This window comes from Balaenoptera borealis (assembly GCF_965194805.1).
Source record: "Balaenoptera borealis genome assembly, chromosome: 6".
Classification (NCBI taxonomy): Eukaryota; Metazoa; Chordata; class Mammalia; order Artiodactyla; family Balaenopteridae; genus Balaenoptera; species Balaenoptera borealis.
In genome coordinates, this window is record NC_138863.1 from 64,119,293 (window position 1) to 64,133,079 (window position 13,787).

The 13,787-nt window shown below is 34.8% G+C and overlaps 1 long non-coding RNA gene across 1 annotated transcript in view; it reads right to left on the bottom strand.

Moving 5' to 3' along the window:
• Positions 1-13,787, bottom strand: part of LOC309630995 — a 279,528-nt gene that overhangs the window by 56,319 nt on the left and 209,422 nt on the right. The gene's annotated exons all lie outside the window — the stretch shown is intronic.

Genomic DNA, 13,787 nt, shown 5'->3' on the forward strand with positions numbered 1-13,787 from the left:
AAAGCTCTTTTTTATGGTGGATCCCAGACCCTGTAATAAATGTTAGAAAATTACTATTTGTCAACCATCACAGTAGTATTTGTTTCAGGCAAGAATCACCAACGGATGATAAAATTAGTGGCCAAAAGTACAGTGAGAAACAATTTATTCACAAAGTCTCCTCTACAAGATACAAATTAATGATAAAGGAAAAGGTAGCCACTTTATCTTGGAGGAACCTGGCAGTCATTAGTTAACATCAACAGTAATAGGACAAATTATCATCATGTTCCTCCTGATGTGCTCACTGGGATGGCATGATATCCATTCTTTAGTGTCCTGTCCAAAATGCATAACCTGATCAAATCATGAGAAAACATCAGGCAAACCCAAACTGAGGAACAATTTAAAAAATAACTTACCAATATTCTTCAAAAGTGTCAAAGACAAAGAAAAAGAAAGACTACAGAACTGTTAGAAGCTAAAGGAGACAGAAGAAATATGACAGTTCACACAAAATGTGATCATACCTTGAATCCTGGACCCCCAAAAGGACATTAGTGGAACAATGGAGAATTGTAATAAGGTCTGTAAATTAGATATCATTGTATCAATATTAATTTCCTAATTTTGGTAACTGTACTATAGTTATATAAGAGAATGTTCTTATTTTAAGGAAATATATATTTCAGTATTTAGAGGTCTTAAAAAAGTCAATCACTATAGGTCACCATATTAACAGAATAAAGGAGAAAAAACATGTTTATATCAACATACACAGGAAAAGTACTTGATAAAATTCAGCACCCATTTATGATAAAACAAAACATGATCAAACAGCAACAAAACCCTCAAACTCTTGGCAGACCAGAATAAAAGGAAACTACCTCAATCTGATGAAAGGTATCTATGAACACTCTACAGTTAACATCATATTTAACGGTGAAATACAAAATACTTTCCCCCTAGGATCAAAGACAAGGCAAAGATATCTGTTCTCACCATTTATATTCAGCATTGTATGGGAGACAAGAAAAACATACAGGACATATGGGTTAAAAGGAAGATATAAGACTGTCTTTACCACAGACAACATGATCGTGTATACAGAAAATCCTAAATACTCTGCCGATAGACTACTAGAGCTAATAAATGAATTTAGCATTGTTGCAGGGCAAAGGTCAATATATAAAAATCAAGTATTTCTATATACTAGCTACAATTTTAAAATTAAAATGAAAAAAAATACAATTTACACTAGGATCAAAAACCTATAATACTTGGTATACTCTTTTTTATTTTTGCATTTTATCTTATTTATTTTTTTATACGGCAGGTTCTTATTAGTCATCAATTTTATACACATCAGTGTATACATGTCAATCCCAGTCTCCCAATTCATCACACCCCCACCCCCACCCCCCGCTGCTTTCCCCCCTTGGTGTCCATATGTTGGTTCTCTACATCTGTGTCTCAATTTCTGCCCTGCAAACTGGTTCATCTGTACCATTTTTCTAGGTTCCACATATATGCATTAATATACGATATTTGTTTTTCTCTTTCTGACTTACTTCACTCTGTATGACAGTCTCTAGATCCATCCACGTCTCTACAAATGACCCAATTTAGTTCCTTTTTATGGCTGAGTAATATTCCATTGTATATATGTACCACATCTTCTTTATCCATTCGTCTGTCGATGGGCATTTAGGTTGATTCCATGACCTGGCTATTATAAATAGTGCTGCAATGAACACTGGGGTGCATGTGTCTTTTGGAATTATGGTTTTCTCTGGGTATATGCCCAGTAATGGGTTAGCTGGGTCATATGGTAATTCTATTTTTAGGTTTTTAAGGAACCTCCATACTGTTCTCCATAGTGGCTATATCAATTTACATAACCACTAACAGTGCAAGAGGGTACCCTTTTCTCCACACCCTCTCCAGCATTTGTTGTTTGTAGATTTTCTGATGATGCCCATTCTAACTGGTGTGAAGTGGTACCTCACTGTAGTTTTGAATTGCATTTCTCTAATAATTAGTGATGTTGAGCAGCTTTTCCTGTGCTTCTTGGCCATCTGGATGTCTTCTTTGGAGAAATGTCTATTTAGGTCTTCTGCCCATTTTTGGATTGGGTTGTTTGTTTTTTTAATATTGAACTGCATGAGGTGTTTATATATTTTGGAGATTAATCCTCTGTCCGTTAATTCGTTTGCAAATATTTTCTCCCATTCTGAGGGTTGTCTTTTCGTCTTGTTTATGGTTTCCTTTGCTGTGCAAAAGCTTTGAAGTTTCATTAGGTCCCATTTGTTTATTTTTGTTTTTATTTCCATTACTCTAGGAGGTGGATCAAAAAAGATCTTGCTGTGATTTATGTCAAAGAGTGTTCTTCCTATGTTTTCCTCTAAGAGTTTTATAGTGTCCAGTCTTATATTTAGGTCTCTAATCCATTTTGAGTTTATTTTTGTGTATGGTGTTAGGGAGTATTCTAATTTCATTCTTTTACATGTAGCTGTCCAGTTTTCCCAGCACCACTTATTGAAGAGACTGTCTTTTCTCCATTGTATATCTTTGCCTCCTTTGTCATAGATTAGTTGACCATAGGTGTGTGGGTTAATCTCTGGGCTTTCTATCTTGTTCCATTGATCTATGTTTCTGTTTTTGTGCCAGTACCATATTGTCTTGATTACTGTAGCTTTGTAGTATAGTCTGAAGTCAGGGAGTCTGATTCCTCCAGCTCCATTTTTTTGCCTCAAGACTGCTTTGGCTATTCGGGGTCTTTTGTGTCTCCATACAAATTTTAAGATGATTTGTTCTATCTCCATAAAAAATGCCATTGGTAATTTGATAGGGATTGCATTGAATCTGTAGATTGCTTTGGGTAGTATAGTCATTTTCACAATGTTGATTCTTCCAATCCAAGAACATGGTATATCTCTCCATCTGTTGGTATCATCTTTAATTTCTTTCATCAGTGTCTTATAGTTTTCTGCATACAGGTCTTTTGTCTCCCTAGGTAGATTTATTCCTAGGTACTTTATTCTTTTTGTTGCAATCGTAAATGGGAGTGCTTCCTTAATTTCTCTTTCAGATTTTTCATCATTATTGTATAGGAATGCAAGAGATTTCTGTGCATTAATTTTGTATCCTGCAACTTTACCAAATTCATTGATTAGCTCTAGTAGTTTTCTGGTAGCATCTTTAGGATTCTCTGTGTATAGTATCATGTCATCTGCAAACAGTGACAGTTTTACTTCTTCTTTTCCAATTTCTATTCCTTTTATTTCTTTTTCTTCTCTGATTGCCATGGTTAGGATTTCCAAAACTATGTTGAATAATAGTGGCTAGAGTGGACATCTTTGTCTTGTTCCTGATCTTAGAGGAAATGCTTTCAGTTTTTCACCATTGAGAATGATGTTTGCTGTGGGTTTGTCATATATGGCCTTTATTATGTTGAGGTAGGTTCCCTGTATGCCCACTTTCTGAAGAGTTTTTATCATAAATGGGTGTTGAATTTTGTCAAAAGCTTTTTCTGCATCTATTGAGATGATCATATGGTTTTTATTCTTCAGTTTGTTAATATGGTGTATCACATTGATTGATTTGCCTATATTGAAGAATCCTTGCATCCCTGGGATAAATCCCACTTGATCATGGTGTATGATCCTTTTAATGTGTTGTTGGATTCTGTTTGCTGGTATTTTGTTGAGGATTTTTGCATCTATATTCATCAGTGACATTTGTCTGTCATTTTCTTTTTTTTTGTAGTATCTTTGTCTGGTTTTGGTATCAGGGTGATGGTGGCCTCATAGAATGAGTTTGGAAGTGTTCCTTCCTCTGCAAATTTTTGGAAGAGTTTGAGAAAGATGGGTGTTAGCTCTTCTCTAAATGTTTGATAGAATTCACCTGTGAAGCTGCCTGTGAAGCCGTGCTCACGTGCTGAGCAGGTCGTCTTGGAAAGAGCTGGGAGCTCACGCACATAACAGAACCTTCTGGACTTGAGAAATTACTGTGATTTTGTGTATAATGGTTTCTTACAAAATTTCACACCTTTACAATTCTTATGCTTTTTAAATAAAAACAAAAAACTAAGAACTCTTTCACATTTCCCCTTAACTGTACTAAAATGGGAAAGTACCTACAAAAGCATATTGCTTTTTCAGATTATAAAGTTATCTTTTCTAATAACTTGGCTATAGTAAATTTTAAGGGAGTTTAGTGGACCTCAGAGCCATACCTTTCCTGATATCTCATCTGTGTATCTGTTTCCAGAAGCTGATTTCACAGGGTTCGGGGCGGGTGGCTGCATTTTTCTGTGCATGGCTGTGTCAGCTCATCTCTGGGATGTTGAGAAACACCAAACTTACAGATGCATCTTCTCTTGTCATAAAGAAATTTGAATTACAAATTTCAACCAGGAAACAAAACACATTTCTTGGTTTTGCTCAGTGTTTATGTATCACCTTACATGTTTTTTTCCTCCAAAACATGATTAAAAGCAACATCTGAATAGAAATTGTTGAATTTTAAGTAACAATTTATTTTAAAAAGTTTAAATTTTACCAGCCTAAAGAAAGTGAGAAATAAACCAATTAAGTGTACTTTAAAAGGCGGGGTGGGTGGGGGGAGTAGCTTTCTTTGATTTGAATAATCAGGAACATTTTGTTTGTTGAACTTTACCATCTGAGCAGTTCTTTCTATGTCCCAGGAAAAGTGCACTAGCTCCACACTGTGATACTTGTCAGGTGACAAATCTCAGCGTTTGTCATTTAAATGGAACAATATTTGTATAAAGCCTGAGATGAAAATAGTGATATTAGCTTAAGAACTACAAACTAGAAAGCTTTCCACTGTGAGACACAGTGTACTGCTTCTTGTCATGTATTTTCCAAGTACTTCTGAAGTGCGAAAGAGAGAAAAAACTTGCTAACTTATTTGACTATACAAATACACTTTGATAATTTTTAAAATATTTTCATAAACTTACTTTTGCAAATATAAAATTAGAGAATTTCATTTGTTCTTTGGAGTCTGTTCCATTGTACATCACTACAGACTTTTCACTTTCTAGCACAAACAGTTATCAGAACATGGAGAACTTAGCAATTTGGGGTGATTGGTGTTATAGACCCTGTCAGTAGGTTATGTTAAAGTGGTGATGAGTTCCAACATCTAATGTGATGTGAAGGTTTTTTTTACATGTAAAACAAATTTTTTCTAATTTAAATACAACAAATGTAAAAAATCAAGTGTGTTTCTTTAGGTTTACTTGATAGAAATTTCTGTAAATTGTATTTTATATTGCAAAGTATTATATCACTCTGCATTAAAACATGGAACTTCATAGCTTTGTTACTTGAAGTAGAATAAACACCTACAGAAAGAAAAAAAAATTCCTGGACTTTTGTTTGTTGGAAGATTTTTAATCACAGTTTCAATTTCATTGCTTGTGATTGGTCTGTTCATATTTTCTATTTCTTCCTGGTCAGTCTTGGAAGGTTACACCTTTCTAAGAATTTTTCCATTTCTTCCAGGTTGTCCATTTTATTGGCATAGAATTGCTGGTAGTAGTCTCTTAGGATGCTTTGTATTTCTGCGGTGTCTGTTGTAACTTCTCCTTTTTCATTTCTAATTTTATTGACTTGAGTCCTCTCCCTCTTTTTCTTGATGAGTCTGGCTAATGGCTTATCAATTTTGTTTATCTTCTCAAAGAACCAGCTTTTAGCTTTATTGATCTTTGCTATTGTTTTCTTTGTTTCTATTTCATTTATTTCTGCTCTGATCGTCATGATTTCTTTCCTTCTGCTAACTTTAGGTTTCGTTTGTTCTTCTTTCTCTAGTTCCTTTAGGTGTAAGGTTAGATTTTTTATTTGAGATTTTTCCTGTTTCTTGAAGTAGGCTTGTATTGCTATAAAGTTCCCTCTTAGAACTGCTTTTGCTGCATCCCATAGGTTTGGGATCATCGTGTTTTCATTGTCATTTGTCTCTAGGTATTTTTTGATTTCCCCTTTGATTTCTTCAGTGATCTCTTGGTTATTTAGTAACGTATTGTTTAACCTCCATGCGTTTGTGTTTCTTACATTTTTTTCCCTGTAATTGATTTCTAATCTCATAGCATTGTGGTCAGAAAAGATGCTTGATATGATTTCAATTTTCTTAAATTTACTGAGGCTTGATTTGTGACCCAAGATGTGATCTATCCTGGAGAATGTTCTGTGCGCACTTGAGAAGAAAGTGTAATCTGCTGTTTTTGGATGGAATGTCCTATAAATATCAATTAAATCTATCCGGTCTATTGTGTCATTTAGAGCTTGTGTTTCCTTATTAATTTTCACTTTGGATGATCTGTCCATTGGTGTAAGTGAGGTGTTAAAGTCCCCCACTATTATTGTGTTACTGTTGATTTCCTCTTTTAGAGCTGTTAGCAGTTGCCTTATGTATTGAGGTGCTTCTATGTTGGGTGCATATATATTTATAATTCTTATTCTTCTTCCTGGATTGATCCCTTGATCATTATGTAGTGTCCTTCCTTGTATCTTGTAACATTCTTTATTTTAAAGTCTATTTTATCTGATATGAGTATTGCTACTCCAGCTTTCTTTTGATTTCTATTTGCATGGAATATCTTTTTCCATCCTCTTACTTTCAGTCTGTATGTATCCCTAGGTCTGAAGTGGGTCTCTTGTAGACAGCATATATATATATTGGTTTTATTTTTGTATCCATTCAGCAAGCCTGTGTCTTTTGGTTGGAGCATTTAATCCATTCATGTTTAAGGTAATTATCAATACGTATGTTCCTATGACCATTTTCTTAATTGCTTTGGGTTTGCTTTTGTAGGTCCTTTTCTTCTCTTGTGTTTCCCATTTAGAGAAGTTCCTTTAGCATTTGTTGTAGAGCTGGTTTGGTGGTGCTGAATTCTCTTAGCTTTTGTTTGTCTGTAAAGCTTTTGATTTCTCCATCAAATCTAAATGAGATCCTTGCTGGGTAGAGTAATCTTGGTTGTAGGTTCTTCCCTTTCATCATTTTAAGTATATCATGCCACTCCCTTCTGGCTTGTAGAGTTTCTGCTGAGAAATCAGCTGTTAACCTTATGGGACTGCCCTTGTATGTTATTTGTCATTTTTCCCTTGTTGCTTTCAATAATTGTTCTTTGTCTTTAATTTTTGTCAATTTGATTACTATGTGTCTCGGCATGTTTCACCTTGGGTTTATCCTGCCTGGGACTCTCTGTGCTTCCTGGACGTGGGTGGCTATTTCCTGTCCCATGTTAGGGAAGTTTTCGATTATAATCTCTTCAAATATATTCTTGGGTCCTTTCTCTCTCTCTTCTCCTTCTGGGACCCTTATAATGCGAATGTTGTTACGTTTAATGTTGTCCCAGAGGTCTTGTAGGCTGTCTTCATTTCTTCTCATTCTTTTTTCTGTATTCTGTTCTGCGGCAGTGAATTCCACCATTCTGTCTTCCAGGTCACTTATCCGTTCCTCTGCCTCAGTTATTCTGCTATTGATTCCTTCTAGTATAGTTTTCATTTCAGTTATTGCATTGTTCATCTCTTTTTGTTTGTTCTTTAATTCTTCTAGGTGTTTGTTCTTTAATTCTTCTAGGTATTTATTAAACATTTCTTGCATCTTCTCGATCTTTGCCTCCATTCTTTTTCCGAGGTCCTGGATCATCTTCACTATCATTATTCTGAATTCTTTTTCTGGAAGGGTGCCTATCTCCACTTCCTTTAGTTGTTTTTCTGGGGTTTTATCTTGTTCCTTCATCTGGTACATAGCCCTCTGCCTTTTCATCTTGTCTATCTTTCTGTGAATGTGGTTTTTGTTCCACAGGCTACAGGACTGTAGTTCTTCTTGCTTCTGCTGTCTGCCCTCTGGTGGATGAGGCTATCTAAGAGGCCTGTCCTTATAAGGTATCATTTATTGCTTTCAGGGATTAGGCTGATATTTTTTTCTTGGAGTTGAGAGAGGCGGGCATTATTTTGCCTATCACTATAACCACTAACAAAGTTAAAATTTCAGATTACCAAAGGGAGAAAATTAGCATACTAACCCAACCAGGTAAATTCTACTATAAAATGGAAAGGATCCTCAGATTGGATTAAAAACACCTCTAAGTGTAAGCTATTAATGAAAGGCCCAATTCAAACAAACTAGTAAAAAGTTAAAAATGAAAGTTATGCACAAAAGATAAAGAAAGAAAAAGTGGCATTATTTGTATCAATATAGAACTTAAGACAAAAATCATTAAATGGAACAAAGAATCATTTTATATTTATTAAAAGTAAAATCCACAACAAAAATATATTTAATAACATCTATATGCCAAATGACATACATTTAAAATATATAAACAATTGTCAGATACAAAGTGAAACCACTAATGAGAATATACCTCCATCTGTTTCTAAAGATGAAGTCGACAAAATTAATCTAGGAAATGGAGAAACTGAAAAGCCAGTATAATTACAAAGATGCAGAGAAAATTTTTTGAATCAGCTCTGCCAGAGGTCACTTCAATTTTTCTATATGTATAAGAGAGAGTGACTCAAATGCTCTATATCTGGTAAAGAAACAGCAGCTAAAATGGTGGGTTAATTAGCACAAGTCTGATGAATTCATGTACAGCTTAAGTGAGCAAATTCAATTTCTTACAACAAATACCAGTGTGCTGGCAAAGGTTTTACAACCAGCAGTCCAGGGAGGAAAAAGGGACTCTGTTTTGTACTATTTGTGCATTTCTGTGGTGTAAATACTCCCACCATGGCTGATTTCACACTAACAATGTGAAGTCACTGAAGGTCGAGTTGGGGAGACATACACCCAATTGGATCTCACAAGCCCTACGAGTTGACTCTAGCCTATAACTGATGCACTTAATGACTTAGATAACAAGCACATTTTCCTTTTTAATGAACAAATTTAACAAGCATTCTGGTCACTAAAGTCTCATGGATAAACAGTGCATTCTTGGAGACATAACTAAAACTTTATAGGTAAACAGTTAAGTATCACAAAAATCCACATGCCTTTCCTTATCATCAAACATAAAAATAAGAACTGATAATAACCCTAACAAGAAACAGAGCACATATAGATATAAACTTATGACTCCCCCAGACCATCTCCAATGGTGCTTGTTGTTTACTATTTGTTTGTGGCCCCCTGAATATAAATGAATATAAAAAGAATGATTTCAACCTAGCATTTGAATACTTACACCCACAGATTATTCTCTTTTCAAATCTTCTTATCAGATAAGATTGTAACCTAAAGTCTATCACTTTTTATTTTTACACTCACATACACACATATAGAGATTTACACCCTACTGAGTATGTATTTCCCTTGAATATTAATTGTTGGTCCATAGGCAATTTAATAATCACAAATGTGAAAAAACTTAGCGAAGACATGATAAGATTGAACTAAAAATATATAGAGATATATTTATAAATCAATAAACAATTGCTTATTAGTTTTGTTGTAGGCTAATATTGAATAGGGGAAGAAGGGAGGGAAAGAGCCAGATTATTTTATGGGAAGAGAAGAAATTTAGATTCATGTAACAGATGGGAAAATGATGGGTAAAACCGATCACAAGAAAAAAGTTTTAGGTTCATGGTGACTACATAAATGTATTTGTTTTTAGAGCATTTATAAGCAGATAATTATATAATTATGTATTCTTGGACATATTATGTATATGTGGCAATAGAAACAGAATGTACTAAATTAGTGGACTTATGAGAACATGTATTGGTCAATTAGATGTATGAAGACACTGGCAGGACCAGAAGGAGGCAACTGCTTGATTTTAATCCTGCAACCACAAAAAGGAGACACAGTTGTAGTTCATCAAATTGGAACAGAGCGTACAACTATGACAACTATTTAGGCACCATTTCTAATTGCCCCAATGATTTAGTTAAGATTAAGTTTTGATGTGTGGTCTGTAGACTGATAGCAGCAGCATCAACTGAAAATTTCTCAGAAATGCAAATCTTGGACTACACTCCAGACCTAATGAATCAGAATTTCCGGAGGGGATGGGGGCACAGGAATCTGTGTTTTAATAAGCACTCCAGGTGAATTCTAAATGCTAAAAGAAGCATTGTATTAGTAGAAGGTCTTGAACAATGTAACTAAAGCAAGTGTTTTTTTAATCCAGCTTGTTTCCCTGATCCTGGCACTGTCCTTGCATAAAAGGAAACATTAGATGGAGCTGGATACAGACATCAGCATTAGTAAAATTAAAATGGAATGTTTATATATTTAAGAAAACAAGAATAAATCTTCTCCACACTTCCATATATAGCTGTATTTACAAATATGAATATATGTGTATATGAATGTTTCATATTACTATTAACTGGTATTACGCTTGATGTGGAAAAATTAGACGCATTCAATGCAATCAGTTGTTACTATTATTTAATGTAACCAGTGCAATTAATCTCCAAATCAAAATAAATATGATAAATACTGGAAAGAATGGTACAAATTTACCATTATTTATAGATATGAATGCCTTTTTAGAGAAATAAACTTGCTTGAAAGAATCATGGGAATAAACTAACTATAAGTATGCCAGTTTTCCATAGCCTAATGTAGTTAATTAAAGATATTAAACTAAAACCTCAAAGCAGGTTTTTAGAAAAAAATGCAACAGAACTATCCTAATGTTCAACTACGAGCAAAAATAGCTATGAAAATTCTGAAAAAATTGTGATCTTGGTTTTCTATATATTATATGAACAAAGAAGAGAAAGAAATGAAAACATTGTAGTAGTGACACCAGAATAGGAGGGTGAAACAACATAACAAAATGGGAAACATGGAATCAGAGGTATATATGTAAAATAATTTAATATATGATAAAAGGGGCATTTCAAGATAGTGGAGAATGAAGGGTTTAGTCAATAAATGAGGTCCATACCCTTTGAAATATTCATATGCTTTGATCAGAGATATGTATGAATGGGTATCCCAAATATTTATTTATATGTTTTTAGTTCATGGCAAGAGTGGCAATTTATAGTGAGAAAAGGTACAGTTTACTGAATTTATAGCACTTGGATAATTTATTTTACAGGAAATACAGGGCTATTTTGTAGGACTATTTTGTCCTCTCAAACAAAATAGTATTTTCTAGAAAGATTAAAACATTAAAATAGTTAATGGATAGAAATACAAATTAAAATTAAAATGAGATACTTTCTTAAACTTACCAGACGGAAAGTTTGAAATTGCACTATGCTGGTGAAGGTATAGGGGAGACAGAAACTCTTAAGTATTGCTTGTGGGTATATAAATTGGTATAAGCCCTTTAGAGGACTCTTTGGCAATATCCATGAAAATGAAAAATACTCATCCCCTTCAACTCACTGTATCAGTCAGGACTCTCCAGAAAAACAAAACTAATAGGATGTATGTATAAAGAAATTTATTTTTAGGAATTGGTGCACATGACTCGGGGGATGGCAAATCCAAAATACATATGGCAGGCCAGCAGGCTGGAAACCCAGTCAGGAGTTAAATGCTACAGTCACGAGTCAGAATTCCTCCTTTTCTGGAAAACCTCAGTATTTTCTCTTAAGGCCTTCAACTGATTGGATGGGACCCATCCACATTATCAAATATTACATTTAAAGTCAACTGATTGTATTGAATATATGTTAACCACATCTACAAAATATCTTCACAGCAACACCTAGATTACTATTTGATCAAAGAACTGGGTACTATAGCCTGACCAGATGATACATAAAACTAACCATCATACTCACCAATCTCACTTCTAAGTTTACTCTAAAAATATACTTGCACATGTAAAATTTTATACATACACACACATATTTATGGAAAATCTTTGCAGCACTGTTTTATAATAACCAAAGACTAGGAACAACCTAAATGTAAACAGAGGACTGGTTAAGTATTTTGTATATTGAGATGAAATATCTGAAATATTGTTAGGTTAAGAAAACTAGATACCATTTTGTGTGAAAATATCTTTAAAAAGTATTCACACTCATGTGCACTATAATATGCACAGACTGTCTCTGGAAGAATATACAAGAAACTGCATGGTAGGGTAAAGGCCAGGACAAAGACTTCCCGTCTAGTATGGTCTTTAGCACCTTTTGAATTTTGAACTAGACGACTATGGTAATTATTCCTCAAATCAAATACTTAAAAAGCCAACTGGTCATATATCCCTAGAATGGCTAAAATTAAAAAGACTGACAGCACCAAATGCTGGAGAGGATGTGGAGTAGCCGTAATTCTCACACACTGTTGGTGGAAGGAATTGGAAAATGGTAACTTTGGAAAAAGTTATGGTGGTTTCTTATAAAATGAAACATATATCTACCCAACAGTCTAATGATTTCATTCCTTTGTGTTTATCTAAGGGAAATGAAAGCATGTGGCCACAAAAAAAAGACCATTATAGAAGAATGTTCACAACAGCTTTATTCTCAATAGCCAAAAACTAGAAAGAGCCCAGATATTCATCAACAAAAGAACAGCTAAACCTATCATGGTATATTCATATAATGGAATACTAAGTAAGAAAACAGAAGAAACTATTAATACTTGCTATAGATGGAGTGTTTGTGTTCTCCCAAAATTTATATGTTGAAATCTAACCCCCAGTATGATGGTATTTGGAGGTGGGGTCTTTGGGAAGTGGTTATGTCATGAAGGTTGAGTCCCCATGAATGGGATTAGTAGCCTTATAAATGAGACCTCAGAGAGCTTCCTCTCCCCTCCCACCATGTGAAGCCACAGCAAGAAGACAGTCCTCTATGAACCAGGAAGCAAGCTCTCACCAGACACCAAATCTGCCAGTGCCTTGATCTTGGACTGCCCAGCCTCCCGAACTATGAGAAATAAACTTCTGTTGTTTATAACCACCCAATCTACAGTATTTTTGTTACTGTATAGCAGCCCAAGCAAACTGAGAGACTACTCAGAGATGCAACAGTGTGGATAAATTTAAAAGACGTTATGCTATTTGGGGCTTCCCTGGTGGCACAGTGGTTAAGAATCCGCCTGCCAATGCAGGGGACATGGGTTCAAGCCCTCATCCGGGAAGATCCCACATGCTGCGGAGCAACTAAGCCCGTGCGCCACAACTACTGAGCCTGTGCTCTAAAGCCTGCGAGCCACAACTACTGAGCCCACGTGCCTAGAGCCCATGCTCTGCAACAAGAGAAGCCACCGCAGTGAGAAGCCCGCGCACGGCAACAAAGAGTCGTCGCCACTCACCACAACTAGAGAAAGCCTGCGCACAGCAACGAAGACCCAATGCAGCCAAAAAAAAAAAAAAAACCATTATGCTATTTGAAAGAAGTTTTAAACAAAACACTACATATGATATCATTCCACTTATATAAAGTTCTAGAACAGGCAAAACTAATCTGTGATAGAAAAAATTAGAACAGTGGTTTCCTCTGGAGAATGAGGGTGAGTGTTGACTAAAAGGAGGATTAAGGAACTTTATGGGGTTGATGGTAATTTTCTACATCTTGATAAGGGCTTGGGTCACATAGGTCAAAGCTTCTAGACTGGCACACTTAAGGCTTGGATATTTTACAGTATATAAATTTTAATTTAAAAATATTCTTAAACAAATCTAGAACTCTAGTTGATATGCATACGTAGTTACTATATAGTAAATATATATTAAATATAATAAATAGTAAATATACTTTTACCTATCAAGGCAGCAAAGTTTGTGTTTATTTTCAATGTAAATATACAGTATTGGCTATGGTTCAGTGAAAGGGGTACTGTTA